Source organism: Leopardus geoffroyi, chromosome A3, assembly GCF_018350155.1.
Source record: "Leopardus geoffroyi isolate Oge1 chromosome A3, O.geoffroyi_Oge1_pat1.0, whole genome shotgun sequence".
Taxonomy (NCBI): Eukaryota; Metazoa; Chordata; class Mammalia; order Carnivora; family Felidae; genus Leopardus; species Leopardus geoffroyi.
Window position 1 is genome coordinate 2,301,231 of NC_059336.1, and position 22,319 is coordinate 2,323,549.

At 56.9% G+C, this 22,319-nt stretch overlaps 1 protein-coding gene across 2 annotated transcripts in view; it reads right to left on the minus strand.

The window, feature by feature from the left end:
• The window catches only part of CDH4 (cadherin 4), a 542,698-nt gene that overhangs the window by 431,728 nt on the left and 88,651 nt on the right, over positions 1 to 22,319 (minus strand). The window lies entirely within an intron of this gene.

Sequence of the window (22,319 nt, forward strand, 5' to 3'; positions counted from 1 at the left end):
AGTGAAGGAGCTCATTCTGCGTGATCGCTGTGCCTTGAGATCGCAGCACGATGAGAGACAGTTAGCGAGCCCTTTAAAAATTAAGTGTTTAGGGGCGCCTGGGTGGCGCAGTCGGTTAAGCGTCCGACTTCAGCCAGGTCACGATCTCGCGGTCCGGGAGTTTGAGCCCCGCGTCAGGCTCTGGGCTGATGGCTCCGAGCCTGGAGCCTGTTTCCGATTCTGTGTCTCCCTCTCTCTCTGCCCCTCCCCCGTTCATGCTCTGTCTCTCTCTGTCCCAAAAATAAACGTTGGAAAAAAAAAAAAAATTAAGTGTTTAGGGTATGAATAACGTTATTAATAACACCAGATGTGTATTAGTAATGCCACATATATGAGCACGAAAGCTCTTTTACTGATAATAAATTAAGTAAACGTTTATTTGTTTCACCTCCTAACACACCCACGTATGTTCACTGTGTGTCCTCACTCAGTCGCAGCAAGACGGGGGCCCCTGTGCATAATTTAAAGGATAACAAATGTCCGCCTTCTGGGATTAAGCGGTCAAATCTTTTTTCTCTGGGGTTTGGAACCACTGACGGAGGGATGGGGTCCCCAGAAACTTCTCTCCTCTCACAAAGCCTGGAGATTTCCGGCCTCGGAAGGGGTGAGGGCCTGAGAAGCGGAAGGAGGACGCCAGGGCCCCCCAAAGGCCTGGCCTCCCGAGAGGAGAGCCAGCGTCCGATCAGGGGCTGCCGCGCCTAGCGCTCTGGGGTGTCTGCCCTCCGGCCTTGGTGGCCCATGGCTGGGCGGCCAGGCAGGTGGCTTGGGCCTAGTGGGCAGATCTTCGTGCCGGGCACGGAAGCTTCTAGAACATGGTGGGCGTGCAGGAAGGCCGGACATGGGCGTGCGGGCACTCACGGTCTGATGGCTGTGGAGACGTCCTAACTGCACACGTGCCTGATTTGGCCTACGTGCCGGCTGAGGAGCTCTCTTTGTGTTTTAACATGACGCTTCTGACGTGTAAAAAATGGAAAGATTTCACATAAAAGTCTGGGTTTGACTCCTTTTGGGAAGTTGGCAGGTGTGGCCTCTCTGGCTCAACAGGCCGAGGGCCGGGCGCGGCCTGACTGCTGTGGGGGGAGCCCGGTCACCACTCGCCCCTCCCCGCTGCCCAGCACCCGACCCCTCCTCACGGCAGCGTCCGGAGGTGCCTCCCCCCTCCTCCCTCCTCCCTCCTCCCCCCCACCAAGGTGCGGGCGCGGAGAATATGCTCTTCCTTATGGAGGTGACATAGTTCCCAGAATGGGGCTTTGTCCCTCCCCGTCCTGAGAGACGATGGGGGCGGGACGGCCTTCCGGGGGGGAGAAAACGCCGGAGCGGAGACTTACACGGGGAAGCCGTCAGGGAGGGAGGACACGTCTGAGATGGAGGGGGACGGAGGTCAAGGGCAGGGGTGGGTGGGGGGTCCAGAGGAGGGAACACCCTCCAGGACGTGCGGCTCCTCCCGAGACGCAAAGCCGAGGTGACCGGGGTGTCCCTCGGGCGAGACGACCCCCGTCCTCTCCCCCGTGAAACAACAGCCAGCACTGTCCCAGGCGGTTGGCACGATGACAGCGCAGTACCTGCAGGAGGGCTTCACGTAACGCGTGTGAGGGACTAAGGCCACCGGGTCACACGGACACAGTCCAACAGGTGCAACCGCTGTTACCAGCGAGGACGCCGATGACGACGGACCCATTTTCCGGGAGAGGTGAGCTCCGTGAGGCTCGGCAGGTGGAAGCCGCGGGCACTGCGGCACGACGGATCTCGGCACAATCCACAGGTTTAGACAGGCTGGTTTTGAATCCCAGCGCGGCTGCTCCCCAGCTGTGGAACCCCTGGGCAAGTCACTTAGCTTCTCCGGGCCCAACGTTCTCCTGTTACGGGTACCGTGCGAGTACCTACGATGCTCTGGACGCTGTACGTGCTGATACCAGAGAAGCGTGGCTTGGATCCCTGCCTGGCACGTGCAAGGGTTTAATAAACCTTGGCATTTGCCGTTGGTGGCGGTGATGACGATTATTAATTATCGGGCACTTATCCCTGCCATGACGCTCAGCTCAATACGTGCGGTATCTCATTTAATCCTCAAAAGAACGCAGCAGGCTGCACACTCTTATTCCCCTGATACCACGGAGGAGTTTGAGGCCTGGAGTGATCGGGCACACGGCCAGGAAGTCCCCTGAAATCCACGCCGGCACGGTGACGCCGTGGGTCTCTGCTGCTCGCAGCTGGACGGCCGAGCCCTAACACGGGGCTCGGCGGTGAGAGCAGCAAACGTCTGCTAAGTGACAGAGGGGCTCGACAAAGACTTCCGGGCCGGGCAGTAACGCAGAATGACTTTTGCGAGAACAGCTTGTTTCAGGATGTTCCTCGACCCTGCCAATTCCCGGTTCGATCGTGCCAACGCCTGGGGGGGTCCTCAACATCAGAGGGCTGGTGGCCGTTTATCTGTGCATCAGACACTCAGGAAGGAAGGCTTCTCACAGGCCCCCCACACTGATGGAAGACCGAAGGCTTGCCCCGCGTTTCCTTCCAGAAACACGGGGTCCACCATCGGACCTCTTCGCGGTGAAGGGAAGACAGGGCTCCACCCCCGCCCAGGCCAGCCTGCGTGAGGACCCATTAGCAGCACGGTCACTGCCACCAGGACTGTGCTGCAGAATCCGGCAAAGGCCCTCAGTCAAATCAGGTGACAGAAAGGATATTCCTATAGAAGGAAATGAGAAGTGGAAAAGAAACAGCTTTGATCACAGACCGGGCCAGCAGGTGGCACACGGGCCGCTGTCCCCACGCTCCCTGCCCGGTGGGTCCTGTGCCAGGGAGCCGGGGAGCGTGGGGCCCCCCACAAGCTCCTGCTGCACTGGGGAGCCTTTGTGTCGGTCAGCTGGTTATTAGAAGTCAGGTGACACGGGAAAAACAGCGTGGGGAGAAAGGAAGGCTAATGCATTTGACATTTCTAGAGAACCGTGGGGGGCAAGCGTTCCTCCCCCAGGAAATAAATGTGCCGTACTGGGCTTCTGGCAAGTGCTGCGAACAACGGTCCGAGGTCCTTTGAAAATGTCAAATTTAACAGCACGGGAAAATGTCTTTTGATTCGGAAGATGAGAACTCAGGGGAGTTGAATTAACAACGGAGCAAACATTTTACCAAGTAATAGGGCCTTAGTGCCCTGGCACGGGGCACGGCGAGGGGCAGCCTTTAATCTCTGGAGTTTAATGAACTTTGAAAACTACTCAGTAAATACTCCAGGCCTGGCAAGCGCCCTGGCAAGATAACGCCAGCCCCACTTCAACGGCCTGTGTCATTTTTGTTATTAAAGAAGGTTAATTTTCATATGCAAGGAACTCAGTTCCCTGGAAAGGAACGTCAGGGCGGCACGTTCCGTCCCAGAGGCCCCTGTGCTGCCTGGGCCTCGCGGAACCGGGTTCTAGAGACAGTTCTGGGTGAGCACCTGCCTGCACGCGGGGTGGACCCGGGAGCAGCGGCTACGTTCTGCAGAGGCACCGGCCCCGGCTCACTGGGCCCGCCAACCGCAGGGGGCACGCCAGGCCCGTCCTGGGGGCGTCAGACTCCCCGCCGAACACAGGGAAGGGGGCCTTGGAGACACGGCGCTGTGTTCATCCGGCAGCCCCGCCCCCCACCGTGTCCACATCCTACAGCACAACCTGGTCACCGCCCGGAGTAAACGGGCATTTGTCAAAGCCCAGCACGAGTTTACCGCGGGGCTCGCCCGAGCCTCGCACCGGGCTCCCCCCGCGCACGAGACAAGTTCGCACGACAGCTTCCTCGCCAGCCAGGCCTGGACAAGGCCACCCAGCCAGCTCGCCCCGATCTCGTCCCCGCCCCGGTCACCGAGAGCTGCTGCCCCCCACACGCTCGTCACTACCTCTCTGCTCGGCGCCGGGAGGGGAAGGGTGCCCGACAGCCCCGATGCGGCGGCCGATGCCCTCCTCCCGCACCACCAGGGCCGTGCACCCACGGGCGTGCCTTAGGAGTGCTGCCCAGCGAGGGCAGATTGGAGGCACGGCCATAATTAGGGACAGACGGCATCCTCAGAGGACAACGTGCCAATGCAAAAATACGCTTTCCCTAGTTTTTTTTTTTCCTAAGGGTCATTCTGCTTCTACTCCCCGAGGCAGAGAGGAAGAGAGTCGGAACAACCACTCTTATGGCCCAAGCACTGACACGCCAGACCCAGGGAGCGTCCCCGGAAGGAACACGGGCGGGAATAAACACACCTCTTTGCTGCTCAGGAATGAGCCTCTGCTCAGGTAACCCCAGAGCCCTCACGCCAAATGGGGATTCCCTCAAAAGGCTGTGGGAATGGCGTTCAGAGGGACAGGGGCACAGGTGCGGTCCAGACGGCATTCCTCTGCCCATAAAGCGCGTCAGGGGGGTGCATGGGCCACGACAGGAACTGCTGACGGGACACAAGTGAAAAGCGGCTGTCCTAGACCTCTGTCCACTGTCAGGGTCACGTCTAGGGTGACCCCAGGCCCGACCCAGTCCCAGCCAATGGCTTCCAGGCCCCCCGACACAGCAACACGGCGGCTCAGCCCCTCTGTCCCTAAATGATGCTGAGTCTGTCCGTTTGGGTAAATTGTTCCTTCCCTGGGCTCACCTACCTGGCAGATCACAGGGTGGACACATCCCAAGGGTGTTTTCTAGAACACCCCCTGAGCTTCCGAGGATTCTGAGGCCTGAGGGCACGTGCAGCTACCCAAGCCAGCACCAGAAGTTTCCCCAGGGACAAAAACTAGCAGGGAGGAACGGCGTGCTGTGGCCACGCCACTCCCACGAGCCACACTGCCTCTCCATCCCCAGTCTGCACTAATTAAAAATACCTCTTTAACTAGCGATTTTTAATTACAAAGTTACATCAGAGAATTTGCAAAACCGATACAGGGAAAAGGAAGGATCTCTCGAACGCGACCAGGGTTTCTCACACTTGGCACTCCCAACGGGAGGACCATTCTCGGCCGCGGGGGCCGTCCTGTGTCTTGCAGGATTGTTCAGCAGGGTCCCTGGCCCCCAGCAGATGCCAATAGCACCCCACCCCCCACCAACCTGTGGGAAACCAGAATGTCTCCAGACGCCGCTGAGTGTCCCCTGAGCCCAGGTGAGAAGTCCGGACCACAACCCCATGCGGACACTCTGCCCACGCTCTTTCTACGCACGCATCAAGTCAGGTATTCATCCCACGGGTACTTGCGAGGCACCTACTATGCGCCGGGCATCGGGATGAGGGGAGACGGATGTTGTGGTGAATAAGAACGGCAAGGTCACATTTTTAAGGGAACAAACAGATGCTTACAAGTTGTGCAAAGCCCTCAGCGCTCATCCGACACAGACGGGGCCATGTGATCACGAGGGGCTGGGACGGGCCAGCCTGGTGACCGGATGGAGAAGCCTAGCACTGAGGGAACGAGGCTTGCACCCCCACTGTCCCACCAAACGCCACCCTCGCACGCCACGGCGTGTGCGTGGGACCTGGGGCTGACCGCTCTGCCCTCCTCCGAACGATCTCTGTGGCTGTTTTCTTCCTCAGGAAACAAAACAAATGTGGGGGGAGAGGGGAGCACGCCGTTTTCTCACGTTAGTCCTTCCCTTCGAAAACTAAAAATTCTCACTAAGTGGATGTTTTCGTTTATCGTAAACTGCTGGGTTGAGTGCGATGGGCTAATTATTTCCGCACGGTCTAAAAGAGGCCCAGAATAATTGTCTACAATTTTCTGCATTTGCTTTCTCCCAAAGAACGTATTTTTCTTCCTTAAATCTCAGGGCCTGAGTTCCTGATTGGGCCCTGGTGATATCATCTGTAACATAAGGAGGCGCTCCAATCAAACGTCAGTCACAAAAAGTCTCAGCGATCCTTCAGGGCACGAGCTGGCGGCCTCTCGGACAGACAGATCAGGGAGGGCACCGGCCTCCAAAACCTCACACCGGCCCTGGCGTGAGCAGGGCTCTCGCCTCCCTTCCCTCCAAATCTGAGATGCCGCCTGCCGAGTCCCACCTAAGCCTCCCCTTGCAAAGTACCCTTCTGAGTCCCCATCTGCTGCGCTCAGATGGTGACTGTGTCACCCGGTGCGGCTTGTCGTTTTCAAGAGCTTGCGAGATTGTAAAGGATGACCCTCCAGCGTTTCCACTGCATTCGTGTTGGCGCCCGTCTTTCCCTAGTCGGGAGAGGCCTCTCGAGCAGGTACAGGGCGCTCAGTTCTGAGGTCACAGAGCCCAGATGCCGCAGGTCTTTGCAGAACCCCAACCTTTCCCCTTGCCAAAGCAGTAGTAGGCCCCACACCCCCTTCTCTCACCGCAAAAAATCTCCAAGTCGTAATAGCCATGCGGGCTGCCCATATTGAGCCACTTAACAGTTCATATGGTCTTTAAAATGCATATCGTGTGACAGGCGATCTGGATTTGTGAATGACAGCTTTTTATTAGAACTGCCTTGCATCCTCAGGAAAGATATTATCTTCCTGTCTTTGCAACTTGCCAACAACATCTTGAAGGATTCAGGGAGGGGCACAAATGGAGGGGGGGAGAGGAGGCTTTGCGGGCTCCCGCGGTTGTGGGCGGGAGAAGGGGAGGGCGGCCAAGAGGGCTCCAGCCGACTTGCTGGAGTTTCTGCGACATGGGACGTGCACCTGTCCACAGATTCCCCATTGGGGCGGTGATCGCGACGGTACCGAGAGGTGACCCGGGACCGGGACGAAACGGAGACAGGTGCGATCAAAGCACGCACGGCGTCCAATCCACCACGGGGGCGGTAACAAAGGCATTAATTTAGCTGCAAACATTAAACGTGTACAGTAAGAAGGATTTTCTTAACAGTTCAGCGTGGCATAACCTTGACGCAGTACATTAAAATCATTCGTTACAATGAATAAATAGCTTAACGAGACTGGAGGGTCGAGCCGTCTCCGTGTGAACGGGTGATGGAGTAAAGCAGGTGATAGCTGTCACCGAGCATAAATTATGCAAAAATAATGCCCTTAATATCATCTCTCCAGCGCACTGTTGCTTTTGTTGAATATTCAAAGGGACGGCTTCCCACGACAATATCAAATTAGTCTGTGTAATTAAAAAAATAAATAAATAAAGTCTGCAACAAAATTATTTACCCAACCCGCATCACACTCCACCTTAAACACCGGCCAATTACCGTCTGATTTTCTCTGAACGATCTGTCCGGGCTCCACACATACCACCCAACTCCGAGTGAGTTTCTTTTTTTTTATTTTTTAAGACTTTTTTTTTTTTAATTTTTTTTTTCAACGTTTATTTATTTTTGGGACAGAGAGAGACAGAGCATGAACGGGGGAGGGGCAGAGAGAGAGGGAGACACAGAATCGGAAACAGGCTCCAGGCTCTGAGCCATCAGCCCAGAGCCCGACGCGGGGCTCGAACTCCCGGACCGCGAGATCGTGACCTGGCTGAAGTCGGACGCTTAACCGACTGCGCCACCCGGGCGCCCCCCTCCCTTCTATTTTAGGTTACAAAACGTGACAGCCATCCCGTCAAACGGGGGCGGCGGGCTCGACACAAAGTACCGGTACTCAAAGCACTGCCACTGCTCTCCATCAGGAGGATGAGGTTCCAAATTTCCTCAGTGACCCGTGCGGGATTTTGCTACACAGGCTCCCGTGCTGAATGATCTTCCATGGCTATAAACACCACGGCCCTAACCATTCCCTCCTGTTTGGCGCTGGTGGTGAGGAGCGTGACTTTGCACGGCTGACTGCCGATGAAGGCCGCTGCGTGCTGTGGGCTCACCCATCGGTGCCCGAGCGCACAGCGCTCCGCCCGGATCCCACCGAGACCCGCCAAGGGGCTCACTCCAAACCCTTTGCGTGTTCCGCGTCTGATCTCCAGACCCTTCCCAGGAGCGGACCCGGCAGCTTATCCTGTGCCCGAGCCCCAGCTTGAATCTATTGAAAGGAGCAGCGCTCGCCACGCGGGGGGAACGCGCCCGGCGCGCCAAGCACTCACTGTCGCGGCCACCATGTCTGTGGTTCTCAAGCTTCCCTTTCCGTGGTGGAAGGCGGAACCCTGGGCGGATGGTGAAATCCGGCCTGAATCAAACGGCTTTGAAGGGGGCCTGTGCTGTATACACACCTCTCCGACTTGAAATCAGACCCTCAAAAGACAATTATGCCTAAAATGTGTGGACTGTATCGAGGTCAGTTTGCTGGGGGTAACTTCCGGGAGTTAGACCAGGAGGGGATGGGGTCAGGGGGCCTTTCTGTACTATGTTGCAACTTCTTTGTAAATCTGTGTTTCAAACTAAAAAGTTCGTAAATTATGCTAAACCATACAGAACGGTGCAAGGAGGTTTGAATGGTGACCCCCCCAAAAGAGAAGTTCACGTCAAATCCCTGGAACCTGTGTGCATCACTCTATTTGGAAAAAGGAAGTTTGCAGAAGTAACCGGGTGGAGATCTTGAGATAAACAGATCAATCATCCTGTTGGATTATCTGCTGGGTCCCTAAATCCACTGACCAGGGTCCCTAGAAGATGGGTCCCTAAATCCAGTGACCAGTGTCCCTAGAAGAAAAGGAGAGAACCGCGGGAGAAGGGCAGGTGATGTGTAAGCGGGACAGAGACGAGGGACGCGGCCCCCAGCCAGGGAGCACCCACAGTGTCAGGACCGGGAGGAGGCCGAAGGGTCCTCTCACTAGAGCGTCCGGAGCAAGCGCAGCCCTGCCCACACTTTGATCACAGACTGAGCTGTTAAAGCAGCCACAAGATCCCAATATGCTATCCTTTCAAACTTTTCAAGGAACAAAACCTGTATCCCAAGGAAACCATTAGAACTGCTTTTCCGGAATACGTTTATCAGATGAAGCAAAATCAACACCACGTTAGAAAACCTAAAAGGACAAAGTGGTCACGTTATTCCTTATAATTGGGGGATGTGAGAAGATGCTGGGACTGCCCGCCCGCTCATCCCAGGGGCCGCGTGGGTCTGCTATTCAGCCCGTCACAGGAGTTGACCTTACAAGGTCCAAAAAGCCTACGACGTCAACGCGGGGGAAGATGGGGAGCCCCTCACCTGGCGCTGAGGCCCATCCCATCACTTTGAACTGTGGTTCTGACGTAGCGGCCGGGACAGCCTGGTTCTGAAGGGTACTTGACCTGAGCCTAACGCTGACGTTCTCCCTGGGGATCCAGTTCACACCCTTCGGACCACGTTGAAGACGCAGAGGCCGCCTCCCCGCTAACGTGGTTGGTGGACTTCGGAAAGCCACGGTACAGGGGGTTTGTGTTTCACATCTGAGAGGCAGAAGGCCCGCTTCTCTCCGTTCCCGACCGAAGGGTTCAGACGCTCTCAGAATCTGCGGGATGTCAGGTTTTCCCAAACCGTCACGGGGCCTCGGGGCTCTCGGATGTGGACGGAGTCGGTCCCCGCACGTGCTGGAGGACCAGAACGACAGGCTCTCTGTGCAGGGCATGGAGTGCGCAGCCCGCGGTGTGGACGGGCCGGCTCGGAGCTGGGAAGGGGCCTCCGGGCCGCATACCAGCTCAGAGTCCCCAAACCCCCCCAGTCTCAGTGACACTCGAAGGTCACCTAACAACCACTTCTCATGCGGGCCGTGCGCGGCAGGCCTGGCCCCTGGAGGGTTTCGCACTCAGGCCAGGGACAGGAGTGGAAAAGAGAGGGTGGCAGAGTGGAGCCCAGGAGGGGAGGCCCCACAGAAACCCTCAGCCACGCAGCCACACAACGCCTCGGCCACCGGCTGATGCTCACACGTGGCACACGATCCTCTGGATCTGTCACGGGCCGGGAGCCCCCAGAGTGGCATTTTCCAAGGGGACCAGAGCTCCTCACCCGTCATGCCATGAGACGCGGCCACATTCCCTGGAGCCCCTCAAGCTTCCGACCTCCGTCGTTCTAGACTGAGCCACAAAGTCTTCCGTGATTGCAGAGTACTGTTGGCAAAATGTGTCACTGGGCGGTCCCTTCCGAATCTCCCGTTACCGTGGCAACGCAGACGTGCAGGACAACCTCCCATCACGTTTTGGTGGTGGGAGCGCATTCGTAGTTTGATCCTCCTACAATTCCCAGCTCGCCTCACCGGTGCTCACGGCCTGGGATGAGAGAGGTGTCCCCGATGGCGCACGGAGTGGGCTTTCGCCCCAAGAGATCCGCCCATCCTGTCGGAACTAAGAAAGACTGTCAACGGGATCTTGGCCCAGGGAACTTCCAGCGGGGAGAGGCGGTGTGAACGGGGCCTCACACTGCGTGGGATCCCGGACACCCTCACCTGGGAGGCTCCAAGCGGTCCTGCCACGACCCTAAGCCCATGTCCTTCACCCGTGAAATGGAAATATGAGTGTCCCTCCCAGGACTTCCCTGTGGGTCTGTGCTGAGACACATGGTAGGAAGGGCAACAGTCCTAGAAGAGGTCAGAAGGAGGGGCTCATACCAGCCACACGCCATGGGGAAGAACACAGAGGAAGTGGCAGGTTCCAAGGCTGGCCTTCGCCCCACTCCCCGCTGATCTAACCTCTGCTCTGGGTATGGCTCTTCCAGGACCAGAATGTTCCACGTGCAAGCGTCCACTCGAACCCCACGTTCTCGCTCCGTGACCTTCCCCAGGTTCCTCCTGCTTCCACTGCTGTGAAGTTGCCATTTCTCCAACCGGGGAAAGCTGGCCCAAGGCTGGCTTCCTCCAAAAGGGTCCCAGCTACCCACGAGCTCCCTCTCCTGAGATCTTTGCCAGTAGCACTCACATTCCACACCATAGCATTCTGGGGTGATTCACTCCGTGGCCACTTTCTCACATCACACAGTCCATGCTCATGTTGCCGACACCAATGGGGCCCAGGTGACAGACATCATCACCACCCTCTCTGCTGTCAATGTTGGAGGTATCACTGCTCATACCACCATCACCACCACCATCATCACTACCTTTACCATCACCACCTCCATCACCACCACCTCACCATCACCATCATCACCACCATCTCCCTCACCACCATCACCGTCATCGTCACCATCACCACCATCATCATCACCATCATCTCACCATCACCATCACCACCATCACTACCTTTTCCATCCTACCATCATCACCATCATCACCACCTCCATCACCACCATCTCACCATCACCATCATCTCCATCGCCACCATCACCGTCATTGTCACCATCATCACCATCATCAGCACCATCACTACCTTTACCATCATCTCTATCACCACCATCACCATCACCATCACCACCATCATCATCACCACCATCTCACCATCACCATCACCACCATCATCACCATCACCACCACCTCTAACACCATCTGATCATCTCCATCACCACTATCACCATCACCATCATCACCACCATCTCCCTCACCACCATCACCGTCATTGTCACCATCACCACCATCATCATCACCACCATCTCACCATCACCATCATCATCACCATCATCACCATCACCACCACCTCTAACACCATCTGATCATCTCCATCACCACTATCACCATCACCATCATCACCACCATCTCCCTCACCACCATCACCGTCATTGTCACTATCACCACCATCATCATCACCACCATCTCACCATCACCATCATCATCACCATCATCACCATCACCACCACCTCTAACACCATCTGATCATCTCCATCACCACTATCACCATCACCATCATCACCACCATCTCCCTCACCACCATCACCATCATTGTCACCATCACCACCACCATCATCACCACCATCTCACCATCACCATCATCATCACCATCATCACCATCACCACCACCTCTAACACCATCTGATCATCTCCATCACCACTATCACCATCACCATCATCACCACCATCTCCCTCACCACCATCACCACCATCATCATCACCATCATCTCACCATCACCATCACCACCATCACTACCTTTTCCATCCTACCATCATCACCATCATCACCACCTCCATCACCACCATCTCACCATCACCATCACCATCATCTCCATCGCCACCATCACCGTCATTGTCACCATCATCACCATCATCAGCACCATCACTACCTTTACCATCATCTCTATCACCACCATCTCACCATCACCATCACCACCATCACCATCACCACCATCATCACCATCATCACCATCACCACCACCTCTAACACCATCTGATCATCTCCATCACCACTATCACCATCACCATCATCACCACCACCACCACCATCACCATCTAACTGTACTGAGCAGCTGGTGGGTGCCAAGCACTCTTCTAAGCACCAGCCTTAAAAAGCCCCTCTGAGCTAGGCACTACTGTTATCCCATTTTACAGCTGAGAGAACGGAGGCCCAGACAACATAAGCAATTTGTCCGAGGCCACAGGGAAAGCACACAGAGGAGCCAGCACCCGAGCCCAGGCAGTATGACTCGAGTCAGCCCTCCTAACCACACCCCAGACCGTCCCCCGACCCTTCTCAGGACCCCCTGGGAACTCTGTAGGCACACCACACACGCCATACATGAAGGGATGCCCCAGTTGACCTGCTCTCTCACCCCCTCCCTACCCTGGCCATCTCTTCCCCTGTGCAGCCTTCCTGGATTCTGTGTAGGGGTGGGGGGGTGGGGGGGTCCCGCATCCCCACCACGTCACACGCACCGCGCTCACGTTCCCACATCTTTGTCCCCTATGAACACGGGATCCCCTAAGAAGCGACCACGTTTCACTGCTGTCACCCCACCAGCACCAAGCTCCGTGCCTGATCCCTGACGGCTGTTTGACAGGCGTTTAAAAACTCAGAGTAGCTGATCTGCCAAAGCTTGTTGACTCACTACTGTCAAGGAGCCTGCGCCCTCTGTAGCTGTAAACTCTCCCCGAGCCGCACGTGAGCCACCTCCCGTACCCCGGCCACCCTCCTGCTCTGTGTGTGGCAGCTTCCACGCCACTCTGCGTCATTTCTGAAGAGGACAGAGCGTCCCAGACGCTAAGGGTGAGCGAGTTCAGAGTTCACGCGGCCACACACGTGTTTCCGTTTTCATATCACCACACACCCGAACGCGTCACACTTCGCGTTCATGCGACCCTCAGCGCTTTCGGGTCACTTTACGGTGTGTTCGACAGCTGATCCGACCGTGTCCAGAAGCGAAGCATGAGCACAGCAAGGTCACAGTTCACAAAACGGCCCAGCGCCCGCGCCCGCCGGGCCGCGGTGGCAGGACGATTCGGGGTAGATCTGGTACCGGGTTTCAGGGTTTTTCGGGGCGGGGGGTCAGACACAGCGAGGGACGTCTACAGCGATCCCCGCTGCTCTCCCTCCGCTAAGCCCCAGCGTCCTGAGAGGCCCCGGACGGCATTCGTCACAAGAAATGCAGCGGGAGAGCGCGCGTCACGTTACCTGCAATGAACACAGAAGATGCTCGCTGGTTTCAGAATAAAATGCGCCTTGAGCGAGGCGCCGGGCACCGAGAGCGAGCAGTCAGAAGGCACAGCCCACTGCACTCGGGTCTTGTGGGACTGCAAAACCTGCCTCCCACTCGCGGACCTGAGCGGCTGTGGGGCCGGGAGCTCGGAACTGTCTTGGGCCCCGGCGGGGCTGCTGATGGCGGCCACGTGCAGGAAGGCACGCAATTTCCTCTCCGGCTTCGGGGCCAGACGGGAAAGACGGGTGCAGGGTCCCCGGCAGGAGAATGTGCCAGAAGGAATGGGCTCCGGGCAGCCAGAGCCTTCGGTTTGTTAGGAATCAAGGCAGAAATCGCGATTTTTAGGCAAGACAGGAGCGAGCACTGACACGTAAAGAAGACAGAAGTGGGAAGCATCGTGTGGGACGGATAAGGGACGTGTGGCCGGCGTCTGGGCTGCAGGCTGGTTTATGACGGCCCCCGCGGCTGCAGGTTCGACGCCGTTAACCCCACTCCCCGGCATCACCAGCACGCACGTCCGGCCTTCCCGCGGATGTGGAATCAAACTTTCCGATCCGGTGAACACGTTCTGTCACCACCGAGGTGGCCGTCCTTCCACCTGGGTGAGCGTGACCGTCACCTGTCTGGCTCATGGGTGGGGGGGGTGGGGGTGCGGGGCGGTCTGGCCGGGGCTCCCCAGGGGTGGTCGCTGCCCCCCTCCCACTGCCACCCGGGTGTGTGAGAGCGCCGGCGACGGCGAGGCTTGGGAGCTGCTCCTGATGCCGCTTCGTCATTGACGAGGATACCTCGGCGCACCTGCGAACAGGTGTCCACAGCTAAGGCAGCACCACGGAGCCCTGCAGCCCAGCACGGACGCGCTGGGCGGGGAGCGACGGGCAAGCGTGCGCTCAGAGACGGTGCCTCGCTGGTTCTCTCTGGTCGTCACACCGGGTGGGAAGGGCTGGGGTACCGCTCCTCACGCCGCCGCCCCCGTGTCTGCGTGTGACACGGGCCGCGGCACCACTGCGTGACTTCAGGACCAGCGGCTGGGTCGCACGTGCGGGGCAGGCCAGGGACGGTCGGGCATCCGAGGTGGTCACGTGCTTACTCTGGGGCCAAGACGGCCTCCCGGCAAGAGGGGGCAGAGAGCGAGACGGGGTCCCGGACGTGGAACAGACGTGTCGAATTCAAACAGGAGAGCACGCAGATTCACTTCAGTGGTATTTTCTGGAACCCAAAACGGGCAGTGTCTGCAAACACAAGCTGCCCGCCTGTCGTGCGACCAAACCCCACTTCTGAGTCATCCTCACGAGGCCGGGCTTGGTATGAGCTCCCCAGACGACAACAACACATGTCTGGCCGGGGCGAGGGGCGACCCGCCCTGCGGAAGGGCCCACCCCCTGCTCTCCCGGCTCTTCAGCCAGGCTCGGCTCAGGGCTGCCCTGGGCAGGACCGGGGGGGTCCCATGGGAACGCAGCAGGCCCTCTCCTGGGCCAAACGCAGCGACAGAGCTGGACCCAAGGTGCGAAAAAAGGTCTGCCCGGCCCTCTGGCGGTGGGGGCAGGGGGCGAGGGGGTGCTGTTGTTTAAGGGCAGCATGAGCCGGGGGGCTGGGGGCCCCAGGGAGAAAAGTGTGGTTTGGAGAACAAGCAGATGGGCCTGCCCACACGACCACCAGCTTGACGGCCTTTCCCGCCTGGCCCGGAGCCGACAGGATGAACGCACATCCACGGGTCTCCCAGTTCCTGGGTGGAAGGGAACAGCCTTTACTGAGTGCCTCCTGGACACCAGGGGCCATCCCAGGAGGAGCCCCCGCGTCTCCAGCTGCCCCCAGGACCACAGGGCCCCAAGGCGGTCTGCCTGGAAGACGCCGCGGGACCACAGACGACGGCCGTGACCTCACGCCCAGAGTGGAGGCCCGCCAGTGCCCAGGGTGCCGGCCTCCTCTCCCGCTTTCCCACCCTCTGCTGCCTCACTTCTGCCAAGCCCTGTGCAGCCCGGGGCCAAACCAATCAGGGCAGCTCCAGAGGCTTCTGCGGGGCTCAGAGCACAGGCTGCAATCAGATTACACGCTCCAGCGCCCAGCCCTGCTCGCTCCCAGCAGAACGGAGCCATTCATCAACACTAAGGCCAATTAAAAAGTAGGCAGGCTCCCAGATAAAACCGTCCCCAAGCTGTGCGTTCCCACCACCCCAAGAATCCCACGGGGTGACCACTGCCCGTGCAGCTTGCGCCCTCGAGGGATGGACCGGACTCAGGACAGGGAGGAAGGACCGAGGCGACACTGGCTTCCCACGCTGCCCAGAGGGCCGTCCCTGGGGGGCTGGAGGTCGACTTGAACACAGCGCTGAGCCCACCGCAGCCTGGTCCACATTTTGTGTGCTTTTCACGGAGTCATTTTGTGTACTTCCATTAAAGACCTTAATATCCAAGTGACGGGGGGGAAAAAAACCCAGCCTTCTCGTTATAGTCTCTGTAAAAGCAATATTGTAAAAATTTACCACTGAGTTATTTACAAAGCAAGAGACGTAATCAGCATTTAAGCACCCACGGGAACGATGGGTCTTTCGCTGAGAGTCGCGAGCCCTGGCTGGCAGAGAGTGTTTGAATCCTTTCCCGGGACCTAGAACCGAGCGATGGTCTGTCCTTTGAGGCGGACACATGCCTGTTCGTGGTGGAAGCCACGACCCATACGAGGCCCTGGCTTTGGAGAAGGCCTCTGCGTATGCCACGGGCATCACCATGCCTACTTATCTCAGAGCCAGGAGCCCCCTGGGGGCACGGAGAGGCGTCCGGCCCGGCCCTCCACCCGCCTGAATCCGGTGACACCACAGCCACCCAGGTGCTCAAGGTGGAAGAACCGGGCCACCTTTGAGCTCCCCAGGTCCCGCCAGGTCTGCCACTCCCCTCCATGCCCGCGTCCCTGCTGGAGGCTGTCTCCACGGACGGAAGGGTACCTCTAGCTGTACAGTGGCAATGGCCTCGGCTAGGGGGGCACCTCCAGCCCTGCCTCATCAGCAGCGGGGAGGTGATGGACCAGCGCACAGAGCTGGCTGCGGGCCGTGCTGCTCGGGAACCTTCCCGCAGGCTCCCGACACCTAGAATGGCATCCACGCCCTCGCTGCCCTGCAAGCCCCCGGTGTCCCGTCCCTGCCCCCTTCCCACCGCTCCCCCCGCTCCTGCGTGCGGCCCCACGACGCTGAAGCCTTCCTGCCGTGGCACCTGCACCTCTGCTCTCACCGACCCCACTGTGCGCGGCCAGCTCCTTCTCTTCCTCCACGTCTCAACTCAAATGACATCTCTGCAGGGGTCTTCTCTGACCACCTGATCTCGGCAAAGTGCTCCCTGGACTCCCACCTCTTTGGGCTTGCACTGCTCACTCGTCCTGTAATTCTTGTTTTAATAGCCTCTCAGACGCACAGAGAAGTTGCAAGACCACGCATGACCAGTCTTGCCTGCAGGTGATTTCCTCGACCCCACGTGCTTGACTGCTAACACATCCCCCAATATGTATGTCCTAGAGCCAAGGACATCCTCCTTCGTATCCCAGCTCAAACATCAAGATCAGGGCGGGAACAACTGACACGATGCTACGATCTCATCTACGGACCTTTCCCAGATTTTTCTAACCACCCCAGGAACGTCTTTTAGCAAAAGAAATTCCCGGACCAGGCACGGAACTCCGCTGTCCCCACTCGGGTTTTCTTTCGTCAGGTTTGTGACCTGCGCATTACGTCTTAAGTTTATTTATTTATTTTGAGAAAGAGAGAGCAGGACAGGAGCAGAGAGAGAGGCAGAGAGAAAGAATCCCAAGCAGGACCCACATTATTAGCACAGAGCCCGACGTGGGGCTCGAACCCAAGAACCGTGAGATCGTGACCTCAGCTGAGATCAAGAGTGGGACGCTGAACTGACTGAGCCTCCCCCTCCCCCCTTTTCTATACAGTTTATTTATTTCGTGACTTGGGCATCTTTGAGGAGTGCAGGCTAGTTGCTGCAGACTGTTCCTCGGTTTGGGTTTGTCTGAGGTCTCTCAAGAACAGATCCGGGATCCCTGGGGATCAAGGGCTGTGTGCCAGCAGGCACGCAGTTGCCATGTGTCCCGCTACCGCAGGTGCCGTGGCTTTGACGGCTTCACAAGGACGCATCTGCCCCACGCCCCACGTGGAAACTCACCTTTATTTTCCCCTTTATAACTGTTAGGAATCTTTAGGAAAGATGTTTTGGGTCCGTCTGCCTCTCTACCCTCCTGAACTCTCGCCGACCAGACTCACCACCTACGGACGCTTCTCGCCTGCATCACCTGCCGTCAACGCTGCGTCGAACGGCGCATTCCTGGTTCCGTCGGTCACGCCTCACGTGCCGGCTGCCCTTCTTTCTGCTGCAAGGATGCCCCGCCCCTTCCTCACCCCCAGTCTTTTCTGTTTTCTGTCAACGTGGACTCACACATTCTCGCTCTACTCCCCAGGCTACGAGCCCCGCTGTCTTACTTATTTCTGACTCTCGCGCTTCCCCAGATCGGGCTGGTGGGGGCCAGTCAGGCTGCTTCCTGGGTCTCTCTGCCACGTCCCCACCGTGGCTGGGCACTCCCTTTCCACGCTGTTCTTCTCCTCACCGTCTTCACTCGGAACTCGCTCAAATTCTGAGGCTTCCTCGTGCGTCGGTCTCATTCACTCACCCCTGTCCTGCTGTCGGCCTCATCACTGCTGTCTCTTCAGCTCCAGAACGTGTCTGGCACAGGGCAAGCCCTTAGCCAGAGACAAACAGCACACGTGTCAGGACACGGTGAGCCCGGGGAGCAGGTGTCCGAAGGAACCCAGTGGACACGTTGGTGCCCTGCCCATGGCCCCTCGGCCCCCGGTGGGGCTGGCGTCTTTGATGGCCAGTTCCTGCCTATGTGGCTCTCCCGGCCACGAGCAGTTACCAGCCGGCCCCGGGCAGTGAGAGGCGGGCACCGATGGGTGAATGCCTGCCTCCTCCTTCCACGCGGTGGGTTCCCCGTGGTCTTGCAGGGGGTCCCCAGAGGGACTGAGCTACACTTGCCCGAGGCCGCGACCTCCTTCACAGGCCCTTTTCTGGTTTTCCTCCTTAGACTGTCTCCCCTCGTCAGCTTTCTTGGCATCATTTTCTCAACGAGCTGCTTGCAGCCCTTCCTGGCAGGGTCAACTGTTAGGGCACTCGGAGCTGAGACAGGAACCTCGTCCTGGGATGAGCCCCCAGGGCTGCAGAGGCCAGCTGGAGGCGAACTAAATGCAGGAGCTCAGGAACACCTCTTTGGAGGTTCAGCCTTCAAACCTGGAGGAGTGCAAAATGCAGACGCAGGCATTTCCCCAGCAAAGCCCGCGCTCCAGTTCCGACAATCTGTCCCCACAGGGAGCCCACGCTCGCCCTCCATGCTGAGACGCCAGGGAAGCCGGGAACGGCGAGAAACCCTCTTGTCCGGATCTCTGACGCCCGGGCTCGTGCCCGCGTGCCCACCCGAATCCTGCACGAAGGCAGCTTGCCGGTTTCGGTTTTATCGCAGCTCACGTCTTCGTGGTCGTTAGAAAATAGCATCTAATCCCTCCCGGCTCAGTAGAATTTGGTCTCGTTTAGTTATCTGGGGTCTGCCTGGGATCTGTTAACTAAAAATTATGCTGACACCTGTTAGAGATGGTAAGGAGGGCGTCATTAAAGGGGGACCACTGGAGTGGGGCTCTGCAGGGGGAGGGAAGGGGCTCAAATCTCTGAATGCAAGGACAAGCGGGTACCTGTAGCCAAGGGGCAGGGATATGTTGCCCGCAAGTCCCCAGGGCTCAGTTATGATCTGATGGCTCTCAAAAGCCACCTGCAGGCACCTGACAACTGTCTGTCCAAAAGCGGATGCAGGCACGCCCTCAACGCAGCACAGTCGACAAGCCTCAGTCTCCCCGACGCTCTCAACATCGCCGCGTCAGATCGAGTTCATCTTCAAAGACACACAGGCCTCGATGGGGTCCAGGCACTGCTTTCGTCCCAGCTACGGCCCCTTCTTGCTCCCCCGCCCCTAGCCCACCCTCCAGACTCAGCTCCGCCCCTTCCCCCTGACTCCAGCCAGGAAGACTTTCCACTCAGCGGACCAAGGGGGTGCTGTCTCTACGACCCCGCGGCTCCTCCACAGCGTGGAGCTCATCGCCATCTGCCCTTGTCGAACAGGAGCGGCTCGTGAGCAGGGGCTGTCCGCTTCCTGGCAGGCCCCGCCACCGCCCCACACTTGACGGCTTCCTAGCAGGTGCCTGCAAGTTCCAGAGAGACGCTGAGCCCTGGAAAAGACCCTGTTGGGATGACGATCATTTGCAAGAACTGACAGAAAAGTTGGGAATCCTACCCAAAGGATACAGAGACGAAGAGACAGTCCCCAGACTGGAGGACGCCGTTGTGCAGAGGCTACCAGCGTGAACGAGGAGGACAGACGCACAGCCCCCGGCGGAAGCTGTGACAACCGCCGTCACCAAGTTCCCCAGGTGGCCCCAGACGCTCCCCCAGTTCTCACTGGCCACGCTGTCCTGGAAGTGCCCCCCGGAGGTGGGGACGGTACTCAGACTTGGAGACCACACGTGGCCATGCCAGGACTGGAGCCCAGGGACACTGCTGCCTTTCAGGACACCAGGGGACCCGCCTAGGGGCTTACCACAGTCACAGCGAGCTAGAACTCAGGAAAGGGACTTGCCAGCTGGAGGGGCGGGACAGGGTGTCTAAGCGGGGAGAACAAGAGGATCCTGGGGCACTTCCTCACAAGCCACATCCAGGGCCGGGCCCAGCTGAGACCTCGAGCTTCTGGGGCTGCTGGCAGATCTGAGGGAGACGCTCAGCAGAACAATTGCCTCCGAGGCATTCCTTGGTCATTCCAAGACGCTCACTGAGCCAGAGTGAGCGAGCCGGTGAGTCACGTTTCGGCACTGGTACGCTCTGGTGGGGAAGGTAAAGGAATGAAATCCCGATCGACTGGGACGGTGCTCGGCCAGAAACCAGCAAAACGCAAAAGTGGAGACCCTAGTGGCGGGGGCGGGGGAACCTCCCACGAGCAGGTGGTCAGTGCAGGTCTGTCTGAAGAAGTGACGTTTTTACCATAGCTGAGGGACGAGAAGGTCTTGGCATGCAAACAGAGGACAATGTCGTGGGCGGCCAAAACTACGCGCAAAGGTCCTGGGGCAGGAAAGCGGTCCACGGATTTAAAAGTTAAAGGCTGTGAGGCTGAGGCTTGGTGGACCCTGTGATTAGCAGAGGCCAGGCCCTCCTCTAGCCTGGGCTTCAGAAGAAAGGTCTCAAGCAATCGTGACCTGGTTTGTATTTTCTCACATCCCTCAGGCTGGTGAGTGAGCAAGGGAGAGTCTGGGATCATTAAGAGGTGACTGCAATCGTCGAGGTCTAATTGCTTATCATCTGGGGCTCAGCACCGCGGATTTACCTAAGTTGCTGGGAAAAAAAGTCACAATCAAGGAGACTTTAGCTCTAACAAGGTGCATGAGAATATCTTCCTGGATCATCACAGGGTTTAACAACAACAACAACAACAACAACAAACAACAACAACAACAGGAAACCCACACTTGCCCACAGCCCACAAGTGAGTTGCCCGTCGTATACTGCTCATCCTGGAGGATTTAGTTCCGCATAGTTCCTGAGCAGCAACTCCCTGCGTGGTCACGTACGCATCCGAGACAAGGTGAATGCCTCACAAACGAAGACAGTTTCTGCGTGGAGCGCAGGGCTTGCCATCACACACCACAAATGTCACCCAAGAAGAGGGATGTTCAGGGAAAGACATCCCCGTCGTACAGATGACCTTATAAAAAGTAAAGATTTCTCTTTTATTTTTTTAATATAATTTATGGTCAAACTGGCTTACATACAACACCCAGTGCTCAGCCCAACAAGTGCCCTCCTCAATGCCCATCCCCCATTTTCCCCACCCCCCACCCCCCCCCATCCACCCTCAGTTTGTTCTCTGTATTTAAGAGTCTTCTGTGGTTTGCCTCCCTCCCTCCCTGTTTGTAACTCTTTTCCCCCTCCCCCTCCCCCATGGTCTTCTGTTCAGTTTCTCAAGATCCACATGAGTGAAAACATACGAGATCTGTCCTCTGACTGACTTCACTCAGCTTTTAAAAAGTACGTAAGTAACCAAAATCAACTTGGTAATAAGTAGGACATCTTATCATCTCTAATCATCTAAGAAAACAGTGTACTTAATGTTCATACATACAGGGACACACATATGCATACACGTGAGTGCACATAGGTGCGTGTGCACGCACGCGCGCACACACACACACACACACACACACACACACACACACACACACGGCCTGGGAGATGTACAGGTAAGTTCCACCCAACAGTCAACAGAAGATTTTCATTTTGTACAATTTCTCCCAGAGATTAGAACAAGAAGGGCCAACCCCCGTCCCCATTTGGTTTTATGAACCCAGTGTAACCTCAATGCCAAAATCAAGCCAGAAAAGTACAAGGAAAAATTATAGGTAATCTTACTTTGGAAGACATAAAAATTACTAATTATATAAAAATCAGTAAAATAAATCCAGCAAGGCATACTAAGGTTGTGTCTCATGACCCAGCAAAGTTTATCTCAACAACGCAAGTTTGTTTATTAATGCAATTTCCTATGTGAACAGATTAAAGAGAAAAATTATGAGACTGTCTCAATAGAAAAAAAAAATTGCAAAACAAAGTCATGATAAACTAAGAATGAAAGAGAACTTTCTAAACCTCATAAAGAATATCTTTTAAATCTACAGCAAACATCGTACTTAATGACGAATTATTAGAGCCACTGCCTTTTAAATCAGGAACAAGACAAAGTTATCTGGTATTAACATCTCTATTTAACACTGACTAATTAGCAAGAAAAAAGAATCCAAGGTACAAAGAAATAATTAAAAATAGCATTATTCATAGATGACAG